Here is a 13,618-nt window from a genome sequence, read left to right as displayed (position 1 = left end):
TATTTTAATGAGTTTTGAAGGAGTTTTGGAGTCAAACCAGACCTCCACAGAGAGGGGATTAGGAAGCCTCAACTGATTTGATATTTCTATTGTGTAGCATTTGTGCTTAGGTAATGCTTGGAGTACTTGCCAAAGTCCAGACACCCACTGTGGCGAGAGCTGTACAACCAGTGGCGAGAGCCAGGGTCTACCACAACCTGTTGAGAGAGGAGGACGGAAACAGACGAGCTGTGAGGGTGGAATGATTTGTGTGAGGCTGGATCTCCCCAGCCCACGTGCAACGCCACGTCCATTGGGTATGACTTGTCATGTCCCACTATTGGTCGGACTCCTCTACTAGAAAAAGTGAGACAGTGATAATTGCAGGTTGGTCACCAGCCACCTGCCCTGGGGCATCTTTAAAGAAGGAGCCAGTGGGTGCTCGCAGACAGAGCTGCGCCCATGTCTGCTGCTTCAGCAGGTGGGCTGGCTTCCCCCGCAGTCTGCCTCCCCATCTCTCCTCCCTTCAGCAGTGGCTGCTAAGCCAAATCCCACTCTGCACCATCTCTGCTCTGCAAACCTGCAGAGCACTACCCTTGGCATGTATAACAGGGCAACTTTGGGTCCCTGAGGATGTTGCTCACTCCCAGGTGAGCAATTTGCAAACAAATTTGGTGCTAAGGCGGAAGCACTGGGATCCTGTTAGCAGATAGTCATGGAGGGTTACCAAAATTGTCCAAGACGCCTTGCTAATACTAAAAATATTTCTGCAGAATTCAGCGGTGAGTGAATCTGTGTCGATCTCCCGAACTGATGAGGCTTGCCCAGTTGCCACCAGGGACGAGGAAATAGAAGTCGATTGCAAAAGGCTGAGATAGGACATCTTACACACCGGTGATAAAGTCACGAGGCACAGTCTCCCAGACCTGCTCATCTTCCCCTTGTTAGTGGCTTATTTACCCATTGCTCGTAATGGAACATTTAATTTCTGCCTGCGGGATGCAGACACAGCTGGCCCTGAGCTCCTCCAGCTTTGGAGGAGCACTTCAGCAAATGGTTGGGTTTTCAAAGTCTTTTCAAAACCATAGGAGAGTGGTGCTTCCTCGTGATGTACAGCATCCCCTCTCTCAGCAATGATCTGGGATATCCCAGATGAGTCCCAGGTCTCCAGCTATTGCCTTACAACTTCCCATGCATTCTAGCAGGAGCTGCCACTCTACAGAGATCAGACTTTTAGGAAGAAATTAAAATGAGAAAGTGTGAGTCTGGGGGAATGCAAAAGTGAAGGAAACACTTGCAGACAGCTGATGCCAAGATCTTTTTTTTTTTTTATTGCTTCGTACAAGGAAAGGAGAAGATGGCAGGAAAGAACAAACGGGGAAATTCCTCCACCCACATCAGTGCAAAGAATTACAGAATCTCTCTCCCAGGCAATATCCCTGGGGGCACAAAATCAATTAGTTACATGTTACAAGGAAAGGCATTGTGCTTGAGGTAAATATAGCAGAAATGATGTATAACGTAAGGAAAACCATTTGAGGATTTACTCTTCCTAGGACAGGAAGGGCACTAGGACAGCATAGATGTGAGGAAGACGTTGGCAACTTCAGTGATCTGCAAACCATTTTCATTCCTTAGCCTTTGGAGACTCCACAGGGCAATGGCACTGCAGAGTGGGGTCCCCTTGTGGCTCCCACCACAGGAGCCCCCACATGCAGCCCCTCAAGGAGCCATGCATTTACGACAGCAGACATCTGCACATGTGATGGAGTAGTGCTGGCCACAGCCAGAGGTGCATACACCCATGCACGGGGGCATGGCTTGGGTAACGCAGGCAGTAGGACAGGAATCCACGCACTTCGTAACAGCCTGAACGCCCCCACAGCAGGGATCCACGCACGTGGTGGTGCACTTGGTCACTTCCTTGCAGCAGGGATCCACGCACGTGGTGGTGCACTTGGTCACTCCCCCACAGCATGGCTCCACGCACGTGGTGGTGCACTTGGTCACTTCCTTGCAGCAGGGATCCACGCACGTGGTGGTGCACTTGGTCACTTCCTTGCAGCAGGGATCCACGCACGTGGTGGTGCACTTGGTCACTTCCTTGCAGCAGGGATCCACGCACGTGGTGGTGCACTTGGTCACTTCCTTGCAGCAGGGATCCACGCACGTGGTGGTGCACTTGGTCACTTCCTTGCAGCAGGGATCCACGCATGTGGTGACACACTTGGTCACTTCCTTGCAGCATGGGTCCACACACGTGGTGGTGCATTCATTCACACCTCCACAGCAGGGATCCACGCACGTGGTGGTGCACTTGGTCACTTCCTTGCAGCATGGGTCCACACACGTGGTGGTGCATTCATTCACACCTCCACAGCAGGGATCCACGCACGTGGTGGTGCACTTGGTCACTTCCCCACAGCACGGATCCACACGCCTGGTGGTGCACTTGGTCACTTCCCAACAGCACGGATCCACACACCTGGTGGTGCACTTGGTCACTTCCCCACAGCACGGATCCACACGCCTGGTGGTGCACTTGGTCACTTCCCCACAGCATGGATCCACACACCTGGTGGTGCACTTGGTCACTCCTCCACAGCACGGATCCACACACCTGGTGGTGCACTTGGTCACTTCCCCACAGCATGGATCCACACACCTGGTGGTGCACTTGGTCACTTCCCCACAGCACGGATCCACACGCCTGGTGGTGCACTTGGTCACTTCCTTGCAGCAGGGATCCACGCACGTGGTGGTGCACTTGGTCACTTCCCAACAGCACGGATCCACACACCTGGTGGAGCACTTGGTCACTCCTCCACAGCATGGATCCACACACCTGGTGGTGCACTTGGTCACTTCCCCACAGCACGGATCCACACGCCTGGTGGTGCACTTGGTCACTTCCCCACAGCACGGATCCACACGCCTGGTGGTGCACTTGGTCACTTCCCCACAGCACGGATCCACACGCCTGGTGGTGCACTTGGTCACTTCCTTGCAGCAGGGATCCACGCACGTGGTGGTGCACTTGGCTGCTTCCTTGCAGCAGGGATCCACGCATGTGGTGGTGCACTTGGCCGCTTCCTTGCAGCAGGGATCCACGCATGTGGTGGTGCACTTGGCCGCTTCCTTGCCGCAGGGATCCACGCACGTGGTGGTGCACTTGACCGCTTCCTTGCAGCAGGGATCCACATACGTGGTGGTGCACTTGGCCGCTTCCTTGCCGCAGGGATCCACGCACGTGGTGGTGCACTTGGCTGCTTCCTTGCAGCAGGGATCCACATACGTGGTGGTGCACTTGGCCGCTTCCTTGCCGCAGGGATCCACGCACGTGGTGGTGCACTTGACCGCTTCCTTGCAGCAGGGATCCACATACGTGGTGGTGCACTTGGCCGCTTCCTTGCCGCAGGGATCCACGCACGTGGTGGTGCACTTGGTCACTTCCCCACAGCACGGATCCACACGCCTGGTGGTGCACTTGGTCACTTCCCCACAGCACGGATCCACACACCTGGTGGTGCACTTGGTCACTTCCCCACAGCACGGATCCACACGCCTGGTGGTGCACTTGGTCACTTCCTTGCAGCATGGGTCCACACACGTGGTGGTGCATTCATTCACACCTCCACAGCAGGGATCCACGCACGTGGTGGTGCACTTGGCTGCTTCCTTGCAGCAGGGATCCACGCATGTGGTGGTGCACTTGGTCACTTCCCCACAGCACGGATCCACACGCCTGGTGGTGCACTTGGTCACTTCCTTGCAGCAGGGATCCACGCATGTGGTGGTGCACTTGGTCACTTCCTTGCAGCAGGGATCCACGCATGTGGTGGTGCACTTGGCCGCTTCCTCGCAGCAGGGATCTTCGCATCTGGTGGTGCACTGGGTCACTTTGCAGCAGCATGGGTCCACACATGTGGTCACTTCCCCACAGCACAGAGGCACACACGTGGTGACTCCGCGGCAGCATGGATCCACACACCTGGCAGGCTGTGTCACACCAAGATTACCCAGGTTCACATAAGTGGTAGTGCCCTGAGGAATCCCAACATAGCAGCAGGGATCCACACGCGGAGGCAAGCACTGGATGTTACAGGGAGCGTCACAGGGATCCACGCATCTTTTCAGGGGAAAACTCTTCACCACACTTGTGGGAGGTGGAAGGCGGAGCTGTCTCAGTTGGTAATCATTTTGGCAATACATCTTTGAGGGAGGGGGAATGTCTGAAAGCAGGAAAGGAATATCTTTTGTGGAAAACAGAGACATTCAGCTTTCACAAGGCTATTTTATATGCTGAGTTAAACTATACTTTTTCCAGTGGAATACTGAACAATATACTGGGAAAACAGCCTGAAATCCATGGCAGGGCACTAACTCCACATGAAAGCATTTTAGACAAGTTTGTAGCTACTGGCTGCATGTACATTTCAAACAACTTCTTCTCAAAACAGGAAAGAAAAGTGGTGTTATTTGGACTCAGCTAGATTATATTGCAGGGTCTGAAGTCATAACGGCCCCCACCTGTCCACAGCTCCCCTTGGTTTGGGATTAACTCTTTGACATTACTTCCCCATTTCCACCCAAAAAGGAGAATACTAGGCTTCTGATAGTGCCCTGTCTACACGCAGGTCCTCAGCTAGAGGACATGAGTGGAGGCTTCATGCCGGAAAACTTCCACAAGGAAAGGATCTGACGCTCACACCTCTCCCACAGACGTCCTCCTAGTTCTTCTCATCCAGACTTCCTTCCAGGCATTGCTTGCCCTTGCAGCCTGCAAGTCTCCACTTCTTATCTTCCCTCCCACTTTTTTCCTTTGAAGTCCTAGCCTTGCCTTTTGATCTCTCCCAAACCCAATAATTTCCTGGTTAAAACAGGGTAGCAATGTCATTGGGGAAAGAGAGAGAGGTTAGTCCACTCAACTACCCTGAGACGCATCTTGATGGAGAAAGCACAGCAATTGCAAAACACAGAGCAAATAAAGACTGGTAGAAGATGGAATGAATATTTACCCTTAGCTCAGCTGCTTGATAAGTACCAGACACAAATCTCACTAAGCAGAAGCACTCCTAAGTCTTCTAACTGCTTCTGCAGATAACATTTAAAAATGAAATAACCCCAGCCACTACATCTCTTCCCAGTAAGCCAAGAGACACTTACCCAATTCACCACCAGCAACTAGCATACGAAACCAAAATGGCTTGAGAAACACTACAATATGAATCCTTTTATACGATTTCAGTGTCTGTGTCTCCGGAAGTGAGACACCTCAGGGGTATGGAAATAAAATTTTTAATAATCCAGACTTGCTCCACCTCCAATCCTTAAATTACCTGCTTACATTATAATTTTAAATGAAACCTAGCCACTGAGGTGGTACATGCGACACTATGACTGCTGCCTGCAAGCTTGAATTCCTGATCCACATATTTCCTATGGGGGATGGGGAGCAAAGAGCTGATGATACAGCCTGGAAACAATCCCCCTTAGGATTAAAATTTGTTTTGATAAAAGTTGATTTGGCACATTTTCTTGCACCTTCCCCCTAGACAGCCATACAGACCAGGATTACAGATGGGATAGGACTCTCTAAGTGGCTTTGATCTGCTCTACTCTGCAAGTTTGCTTGCTGTTACTAGTGCACAATATCCCTCCTACTGAGAATTTTATTCCTGATAATCTTGTCAGAATTTCCCTTGTTGCAACTTTCAGTCATTGCCTCCCACCCTGTCTCTGGGCACCTCTGAGAAGAGCTTCTCCACTAATACCTTTTAGATAGCTGAAAGGAGCCACAGGATCTACCCTAAGTCTTTTCCTTTCCAGGGTGAGCAGGTCCTTCAGCCTCTCCCCATCCATCATCTCTTCAAGGCCCCTGGACCATCTTGGTGGTCTCCACTGACTCACTCCACTTTGTTGGACACTGTCTTGCACTACGGGCCCCAAATTGGACACAGCATCCAGATGTGGTGTCACATGTGCCAGACGGAGAGGAGCACTCACCCCCCCTCGTAACTGCTCGTGTATGCTGGAGAGTGCAGCCCAGTACATAGGAGCACCCAAGTTTTCTGGGCAGCTTCATAACATCTCTGCTCCTCAACCAAGTGCAGTATTGCCAGCATAACCAAAATTTGTTATGATTTTGGCAGTTAGGCAGCCAGGGAAGGCTTCACACTGTGTTAAGATCTTAAATGTCTTTTAGGCTCCTTGCAGGACTTCTCCTGCGGCAGCCCATCTCTATGCAGTGATGCTCCAGGGTGATGAACCATTTATGTTTGGTGCTCTGACCGCAGTGAGCGTGGTAGTGGCCCTTTTTGGTTTGCTGTGCACATTTCTATCATATAGCAGGCTAAACCGAGAGTGGGATACACCATTCACGAAAGATAGCGAACTCTGCATGACTGCCACAGCACGGAGTCGCCGCTTTCTGCCTGCCACAATTGCGGTCAAGTAAAGATGTTCTTGTCTGAAAATCCCTCGTTATAAGAGAGAAGGGAAAGCCAACAAGTGCATTGCCTGTGAGAGATCAAAGACGCTGAAACTTCCTTCTCTGTTCACTCCAAACTAGCCTTAAGTCACTTGGTGACACAAGCATCGAACAATATTACTTGCATGCAGAGGCAAGGGCATATATCATCCAGACGCGAAGGTGTGTTCTTGTGTCTGCACACTATTCTCCCTTTAAATGTGCGTGTCCATGCTGCTGAGCACAGTGGTGTCCAATGTAGTAGCTTTTGGTTATTTAAGTTGAAATAAATAAATCTGGGATGCGTGACCACTCGGGTTGCCAGTTCGCTGCTGACCGCAGTGATTTGCATTAACTCTTAGTATAATTCAGCTGACTTTGGTAAACCAGTGGGCTGAAGGGAAAAGGGTGGTGGTCACTCCTCCTATCACCCTTCTGCTCTTCAGGGGTGTACCTGCATGAAGATAAGGGCAACATCATGGCAATGGAGTCGTGTTATGCTATTTGAGTCATAGCTTTAGGAGAAAATGCAAAACATCACGAGACTAGTGATGATATAAGAGTTTCCAGAAGCACGTCAGGACACTACCACCAGCAGCACCACATCTGAACAGGACAGTGGCAGTGACAGAAAGAAGTCAGACGTGGCTAAAAATAAAAGAATCCCCCAGATCCCACATCCCATCCTGTCTCTAATGGCCCACATGATGAGTTGGGCTGGAGGATGTTTTACCGTCACAGAAAAACCGACCCATGACTGGCTGACTATTTGAGAGCAAGCAGAGAGTCCATTCATGTCCCAAATTCTTCTCTGACGTCAGTCCCGCCAAAAGGACACGTGAATTCACAAGCCATCTTTGCTCACTTGAGGTTATGCTACAGCCACGGAAATAGCCGGTTTCTATTAAAAATAATTAGCCAAATAATCCATCACAGGGCAGAGGCGGAGCAGGTCCAGGTTAGCAAAGGATAGCTTGCCTGTGTGCCTGGGGCACCTCATGTCCGGAGGCCAGGCTCTTGAATATACAAGGCAGATCCCAGGTTAAAGTTGCCGTGTCTGCTTGCCGTCTTTATTTGCTGATACCGAGCTGGGTAAGTATCTTTGGGATTGTACAGATCTAAGCCTGTTGCTGGGGTTAATTTTCTACTATGTGCTGAAATAGATGACTGCTACCAGCTGCATAAGGGAAATTGTTTATTGGCTCTCACACCTCCTTGGTGATAAGGGTTTGAAAGAGTAATAATCTTCCTTCGCACTTACTTTGCTGTGATTCCCATGGGTGCTCTACAAAATGCTTCCTGTTGTCTCAGCACTGGATTTAGAGGGATAAAACACATTCTTGCTCGCTGAGCACCTACACGGCAGGCAGGAGCCGAAACTGCTGTGCATTTAGTTATCGTCTAAGCGGTGAAGTGACTGCAGCATTGCGTACGGCAGTGGCCAAGGTCCCAGGTAAGAGTGCCTAGCCTTGCGGTAAACCTGAACAACTATGTCTGTCTTTTACCTGTCTAGCCTGTTGCTGCTTTTAGCCATGGTAAAGATAGGACAGTGATAGCTGCACCTCTTGCAGCTGCTGCGAGATGGGTATTCTCCTGCAAGGGAGTTTCAGGTCAAGGAGAAAACATCTGGAAAAGAGAGGGGATTAACTTGAAGTTTATAAACCTGCTGAAAATGTTAATCAAATCCACTGCTATCTACACAAAAAAAAAAAATGCTGCTAGGGTGAAATTGTTTGGCTGAAAACAGATTTTAATAAGAAAAGCTGAGTTTGGAAGTTTATACAGAAAAACAGAACAACCAAACTTCTTTTCATAAGGAGTGGTTGCAGAATTTGAATAAAACACCAGCAAATTTTCTCGCTATTCCTTATTTCATGGCCAAGTTGTGGCACAAACAGCAACCATCTTGCTGAAGAATTCACCAGCCAAGAAAATGAAATGTCTGATGCTTTGGGTTAGTAGACACCAAATTGCTCTTTTTCTTTCAGGCTTGCCTGCAGTGCAGAAAGATGTCTTCTCAGTGCAAGCTGCCCTGCCTGCCCCCTTCTGCCTGCACGGGAGAGGCTGCGCACACCGACACTTGCCCATCGCATTGTGCTGTGGTGGACCTGGATGCCTGCCCTGTGCAGGACATGCACCCCTGTCCTGAGCAGACTTTCCAGGTGGACCCCTGCCCATGTCAGGGTGCAGCCACCTGCCTGGATGCTTGCCCTCAGGTTGGGCCCACCTGCCCGCCTCCTGCTGTCCCCACGGCCAGGAACGCCTGCTGCCCTGAGCACACAGCTGCCTGGGACTCCTGCGCACCTCCACATGTGGGTGCCTGCGTGTGCCCAGCAGTGATCCCCTGTGACCCCCCTCAAAGCAAGGGAGGGACCAGCTTCCCATTCCAGCCTACAGCCTCACCAGTGGAGCCCTGCACCCCTGAGACCGTTGGGACGTGTGCGGAAACCTTCCCCCTCCAGCATGCAATCTCTCCAGTGGATCCCTGCATCCCTGAGACAGCTGGGGCCTGCATGGAAACCTTTCCCGTGCAGCTCCCAACCTCAGCAACGGATGCCTGCACCCTCGAGACAGTTGGGACCTGTGTGAAGACCTTTCCCCTCCAGCACATAATCCCGACGGTGGAGCTCTGCCCCACTGACACAGCTGGGACTTGTGTGGAGACCTTCCCCCTCCAGCAAGCAGTCTTGCCGGTGGAGCCTTGCATTCCCGAGATAGGTGGGACCTGCATGGAAAACATCCCCTTGCAGCACCCAACCTCAGCTGTGGAGCCCTGCACCCTTGAGGTGCTTGAAACCTGCACGGTGGAGCCCTGCTGTGCTCAGGGTGCGATCGTTGGCGATCCCTGCCCCGATCAGTGCTCGGTTACTTGCGTGGATCCCTGCACATCCCAAAGTGTCATTTGTACGGAGCCATGCGTGTCCCAGAGTGCCGCAGAACCCACGGGGACATGCACACCCCAGAGCGCCGTGGAGCTGTGCGCACCCCAGGGCACCGCGGGACCCGCAGACGCCAGCTCTACCAAAGGCACAGCCAAGGGTGCCGGCGCCCGCCAGTCCCCGCGAGCACCTTTCCGCCTGAACACCCGCACCGCTGCCATCGTGGAGCGGTGCCTTTCCAGGTGTCAAAACTGGCTGCGAGGCAAGAAATAGGAGTGGCATCAGTGGGCACACAGTAAAGAAGAGGTTTCCCTGCATAAATGAGACCTCCTCTGGTGAGTCTTTTGGTTTCTCATGGGTAACAAGAGGGAAAATTGCTTCATGTTAAATAAAAAATACTTTTCAATCATCTGTTAATTATGGCTCTTATTTTTATTGCCTAATGTTAACTGCAATACTAATGGCAAAAGTGCAATGCAAGTATTAATTGCACTGAGACCCGTTTCATCATCTTCAACCCTTTTAGTTCCCACATACAAATAACTACTTTCAAAGTCTGTCTTAAATTCAGTTATGATTTTGCCTTTGGGTTTTCTATCCTCTTTTTTAACTGTCTTTTAGATTGAAATTATTATGAGAATATTGAGAAAAGTAGCTCAAAGGCATCATTTTAACATAGCTTGAGAAAGGTATTTTAAGGAGATATAAAATGACAAACGGCATTTAGGGTGAAGAAAGAGCAAACGCTGAATAGAAAGACGTTGCAGAAAACACCAGCAGAAGCGTACTGCTGAGAAATGGGAGTTTTGTTGCTCAATGTCCAGTTGAAGACTGGGTAAAGCTCTGTATAATTCAAAGTTTTCGCCATGTAACAGCTTTCCACTGAACCAGAGTTGTATCTCTAAATATTAGCAGCAACCTGATGCCGTAGATAGCTAAAGCTTTTAGAAAGTTATAGAAAGACCAGGGGGAGAAGGATATGCCAATTATTTCTGCAGTTGCCTGCCGTGTAATTGATATACCATCTGACATTTCTTGCCCAGCAGCCCTATCAGACTCGGTGCTAGCACCCAGGGCTCCCAGTGGCACTGGGTCACGAGCTGCTGTTTGCTGATACAGCAGTTTGCTGCCACTGCAAGAAGAGCCCAATCCAGCTCAGGGCAGCCTGGAAAAATGATAAGAACCAGCCTAGGCATCCATAAACAGCTGCTCAATGAAAGCCATTTTTATTGGATTATGGCATTTTGTTTGCTGGGTCTTTAACATCCTCTGTTAGAAAGGATTTTTCTGCCTCCATAGAAGAGGAGAATTCTATTTATATTCTATATAGAATATATTTATGTGTTAATGCTCTCTGTGTATTTGTAAAGAGATGAAACAAGCCCTTACAGTGTAGCAATAATTGCAGCTTATTGGATTGAGGGAATAAATCTTGATGAATCTGAAAAGTGTGTCAGCTGTTTCCGGTTTTTTCCCAGTAAATACATCAACAGATATCATTCTCAAGACACTATGCCACATTACCGTGCCTGAAACTACACATATCATGCATTATGTTGTAATAAGACTCTTCTGCGAGCTAGATTATATCTGCAGTATTAGACTTTGGGAACACCTATAAATCAAACATTAGTGAAGATAGCCTATAGTAACGTAAAAGTGACAACTAAAGATGATAAGCAGAGGAATACTGTTTACTGTAGCACCAAATATGCCCTTGCAAAGTCAGATAAGCTCAGCACATTCTTACAAGATGCTCTTTTGACAACGTATTACCAGGCTGTCCTTTACAAATTGTTGTGCTCTCCCACATAATCGCAGTTACAAAAATAACTTCTCATTACACACTCGCATCGCCCTGGCTGGCGCTTCCCCTCGCAACTGCAGCATTTATGGTTATGCCAACACAGTGCGCTCCATCCCAGCACATCTGACATTCAAACACCCATCTACTGATGCTCAGTTTGTTGGCATCATCCTCAGTGCTTCCGAGTGCTTACCAACAACTATAAAACAAAGCCTGGAGACCAAGTTGTTTCCTCCAGCACAGCAGGCGAGGAAGTGAGTGTCATTAAGCTGGAGGTGTTCATCAAGATCAAGGTGAAGGTTTCTTTAGCTCTTTAAAGGGCTCCACAGTCCACCCAGAGCCATAAGCATGTCATGTTTTATATGAAAACTAAACCTAGAAAAACTTATCCTTTTTGTTAGGTACATCAACTGTAATTTCAGCAAGCGTTTCTTCATTCAAGCAATCTGGGCCAGAGATGGTCTTTGTGGCTGGGCTGCAGTGCTCTGATCCCAGTCCCGGGCCTGCAGTGCTGGTGGTAAAGCAGCAAAGCAGGAAGAGGTCCAGATCCAGCTGGATCCTTTCACTGGTCCGTGTTATCTGGGGATGTACTGTGTTTGCATCTCACAACTCATGAACAGCCTGTTCATTGCCTTCTCCCAGCTCTTCATTCCTTGGACGGTTCTTGTGTTCCCCTCGCCATGATCTCCTCCCCTCACTCATCTGTCATTATTCCTGCCTTGTGACACCTCATCATCATCAGGGTGGAGTGTAATTGGTACAGCTGGAAAAGAGGCATTAGGTGTGATTGTGGCATTCCTAACATATCAGCTAGTAATTTATTCCTTTCCTACAGAGAGGAAGGAAAGGACAAAATGCCATCCAACCTAGGTTTGGCCAGACTTTGTTTGCAAATAAAAGTCGAGGACCTCTTTTCTCAGGCATGGCTGACAAGGCTGAGAGCTTGCATATGGACATCTCAGCTTATACTGAGGTGAAGGACCATAAGCAATACCCCAATGCTGGTCCTGCTTATTTCATGGAGCCGGGTGAGTCATTTTAGGAAGCCGATCCTTCAGAGCAGGTCAACTGCTGCACGTCTGCACTTGTGAGAGGTTCCAGTCTGGAGTCTACATTCTCCTGGCCTGAGTCACCAGCTCCGGAGGGTCTTCCAGGCACAGAGAGGAGAATGAGTCCAGTTAAAACTAGCATCTCTCACCCTTTACTAAAAGCAGAGAGGTCAGCACCCCTTAGCATACCCAAGTAACTCTTCAAAACGCACATGAGCTGCACTAAGTGAAGCATTTAACAAAAATAACGAGTTCAGCCATTGCCACATCATCTCTGAATTCCCTATTTCTTCATCCCATTTTTTCCCCCTCTGGTTTTCAGGCTCCCATCCAGCATCTTGCTGGGTTCAGGGCCAGGTGACTTTTGCCTGTGGGCTGCAACCGGCTCAGTTTCGAGCAGGGCACAGCTCTAACCTTCAGCACAAACGTACGCCCGGGCAAGAAGTTTCTGACAATGGCTGGGAGTCTGCCAGAGCCCAGAACACCTTCCCCTGTGCTCACCTTTGCAGTGTAAACAAACAGAAATGTTGCTCTTAAACAAGGCAGGCCACAGGCAGAACTGGTAGAGCCTGGTTTCAACCATCTGTCCCACATCCAACAGCCCAACGAAGGGAGAACTGATTAGTCCTTTCTACTTCAGCAGCATTAACCAAGTCTCTACTGATTTTCATGAAACTAGTAGAGATTTAGCATTTGTTTGAACCATGCCACTGTGTCAAATTTGCTTGCAACTAATCATGGAACAGTTTGGGTTGGAAGGGACCTCTAAAGGTCATCTAGTCCAACCCCCCTGCCATGGGCAGGGACATCTTCAACTAGATCAGGTTGCTCAGAGCCCAGTCCAACCTGACCTGGAATGTTTCCAGGGATGGGGCATCCACCACCTCTCTGGGCAACCTGTGCCAGAGGGTGGCACCACCCTCAGTGTAAAAAATTTCTTCCTTCTATCTAGTCTAGATCTAACCCCCTTTAGTTTAAAGCCGTTCCCCCTTGTCCTGTCACAACAGGCCCTGCTAAAAAGTCTGCCGCCATCTTTTTTAGAAGCCCCCTTTAAGTACTGAGAGGCTGCAAGAAGGTCTCCCTGAAGCCTTCTCTTCTCCAGGCTGAACAACCCCAACTCTCTCAACCTCTCTTCACAGGAGAGGTGTTCCATCCCCCTGATCATTTTCGTGGCCCTCTTCTGGACCCGCTCCAACAGGTCCGTGTCTTTCTTATGCTGAGGGCTCCAGAGCTGGACGCAGGCCTCCAGGTGGGGCCTCACCAGAGCAGAGTAGAGGGGCAGAGTCACCTCCCTCGCCCTGCTGGCCACGCTGCTTTGGATGCAGCCCAGGATACGATTGGCCTTCTGGGCTGTGAGCGCACATTGCTGGCTCACGTCCAGCTTTTCCTCCACCAGTACCCGCAAGTCCTTCTCGGCAGGGCTGCTCTCAAGCCC

This window comes from Pygoscelis adeliae, unplaced genomic scaffold (assembly GCF_000699105.1).
Source record: "Pygoscelis adeliae isolate BGI_AS28 unplaced genomic scaffold, ASM69910v1 Scaffold494, whole genome shotgun sequence".
Taxonomy (NCBI): Eukaryota; Metazoa; Chordata; class Aves; order Sphenisciformes; family Spheniscidae; genus Pygoscelis; species Pygoscelis adeliae.
This window is presented reverse-complemented; position numbering follows the sequence as displayed.